Source organism: Myotis daubentonii, chromosome 14, assembly GCF_963259705.1.
Source record: "Myotis daubentonii chromosome 14, mMyoDau2.1, whole genome shotgun sequence".
In the NCBI taxonomy this organism is placed as follows: Eukaryota; Metazoa; Chordata; class Mammalia; order Chiroptera; family Vespertilionidae; genus Myotis; species Myotis daubentonii.
The window spans coordinates 32,874,917-32,877,651 of record NC_081853.1 but is presented as its reverse complement, the minus strand read 5'-3'; positions in this window follow the sequence as shown (position 1 = coordinate 32,877,651).

Genomic DNA, 2,735 nt, shown 5'->3' with positions numbered 1-2,735 from the left:
CATAACATATTCACAGTTTGTGGGGTGAGGACATGGACATCTTTGGGGGGCCATTATTCTGTGTACCACACCAGGCTTTCAGTAGGAAGGCACGGGAGCTTACCCAAACTGCAACTTAGCCTGGATGCAGCACAACCCCGATTGGATCAAAGTGATCAGTCCCCACTCTATCTTTTTAGCAAAATAAAAGGATGAATGCACTTTGGAAATGATAGCAGATCATCCGACACCTCTAAAAAAACTTTATACACAATGTCCAATTACTTGTTCAAGCAAAAATTAAAAGGCATGCCAAGAGAACTATGCATCCAAAAACTAATAGAAAAACACATAATATACCAGTAAGTAGATCTACCCCTTCATCTGTGGTGTTAGATATCAGAATAATTATTACTTTTGATCATCAGTGATTATAAGAGGGATGAAGGGGCTTCCGGGCTCCTGGTAATATTCTCTTTCTTTATCTGAGTACTGGTTACATGGATGTGTTCCTATTGTGTCAAACCATAGGCTGTATACTTATCTGTATAATTCAATAAAATGTTTGTATTAAAACTATATAAATTTCTTTTCCTCTAAATTAAAAAGAGGAAGGGACTGCTATTCTCTTTTTCAAAAATGCTAAAGGTCAAAGGAATCCTTGGGTGAAAGAAGGAGAGGTAGCTGAGAGACCCAGCTTGGCATCTCTGCCCCTAGGGGAGGTGCCCCTTCTATGGGGGGGGGGTGTGCAGCAGGTGGTTACCAGGACTTGTGTGTTACCAGCTCAGCTGGCCCAGAGTAAGGGTTTACCCCTTAGCAGCCTCTGGGGCAAATCACATGCCAGGGATCTCTTGATGAGTGTCTCACCAACGGGAGGACTCATTCATCCTTTCTTTTGTGATAATGTTCAACATGGATTGCTGGTTTAGAGATTGCTTGAATCCCTGACCAGAAATATGCTAGCTATGTCCAGCTCAAGAGCAGAGGGGCTATGGTCAGCAGGGACCCTGCCAGCCTCTATGCATACCGTGGACCCTGTGTAACAGGCTGCTGTGCCTTTCTCAGTGGGCTCCAGCTGGTCTCACCCTGAAGCCCAAAGGGTCACCTTAGAAACTAACCAGCTGTGAGAGGTCCCCTCCTCCTTCCATCCTACCCTTGTCACCTGGCACCCAGAGGGGGGCAATGCACATTCTGGAATTGGACACTTAACTCAGTTGGCTGGAGGGGAGAGGAATGGTGATAATCTTCCCATTAGATTGTCCAAGTCTGCCCTTGACCTTGTGACTTCTGTGATTTACAATCTCTTCTGACTCCTTCGGGACTATCTCTACCCTCAGTGGAAGGCAGGGTTAGTTTCTGCTGGAGGGATTAACTTTTCATGTCTTGGTAGGGGCTGAAACAACATTTACTAGCAAAGATTCACCCTTTGCACACAAGAAGAGGATGTAGAATAAGGATTTTTTTGTGTGGGTTAAAGTAATAAGATAGACTGTTTAAATTTAACTATAACATATTCTTACATTCTGAAGGCCCAATTCTGAGGATGCTTTATTAGATAAAGTCTTGAATAAAGTTTGAATTATGCCATTACCAGTTCCAAAACTAACTGAATAGAAACTCTATTTAAAATGTATTCAGGGCAAAAGACTTGAACCAACCCTTTACACGAGAGGGCTAAATGGCCAATAAGCATACAAATTGATACTCAACCTCATTAGTCACCAGAGAAATTCAAAATTATAACACAAGACCTCCAAAATTCCTACCAAACAGCAAAAAGGTGGAGCAATCAAATTCCCATATCTTAAGTTGGGATTGCAAATTGGTTCAACTACTTTGGAAAACTGTTAGACGATCTCTATTTAAGTTGAATATATGTCTACATTATGACCAAGCGATTACTCTCCTGAGGAAAGACCCTGCAGAAATGCACCCCTATATGCACTAAAAGACATGTGCTAGAATGCTCATAGCAGCGCTCACTTCATGAGAGCCCAAACTAGACACTACCACCATCAGCAGGAAAGATAAGTGTGCCACATACACAGTATGGAATAATATGCAACACCGAGAATGCATGCAGGACAACTGTTCGCAAATATAAGCTTGAGTGTAAGAAGCCAGACACAAAATTGTACGTATGTATTGTACGATTCTACCTCGTTAAAATTCAAAAATCCACAGAATTAGTGTATGTTGTTGGAAGCTATGATAATGGATCTCTTTGGGGGAAAGTGACCTATAAGAGGGCACCGGGGAGCCATCCCTGCTCTGCTCCCGTCCTGTTTCATGACACCGGTGCTGGTATGTGGATGTGTTCACAGGGTGGCTATTCCTCAAGTTGTACGCCAGCATCTGTGAAGTTTTACGTATGTTTGTTGTGCTTCAATAAAACCTTCTTAAACGTTATTTAAATCCGAAGACTTCCTCCAGGCAGAGCTCACAGACTGGGGACGATTGGGCTGCAGGTTGCAGGGGCGAGTAGAAGCAGCCCTGCCCGGGTTCAGAGCTTCATCTGATCTTGGCCTTCAGCAGAAGGTTGGAGGGACCTTGTCATTTGTGGGGCGTGAGTTCCAAGAGGGGCCCGAGGGGGCAGCAGAGACGCTTTCAGAGGAAGATTCTGAAAACTGTTCAAAACGTTGTGCGCACATACTTTCCTGGGGGAAGGGTCCCCCGTTTTCACCGAGAACTGGCCCCCAGTCCTGAGGAGTCCGTGCTCAGACTTTAAAGAGCTGCTTAGCTGATGGAGCTCCGGA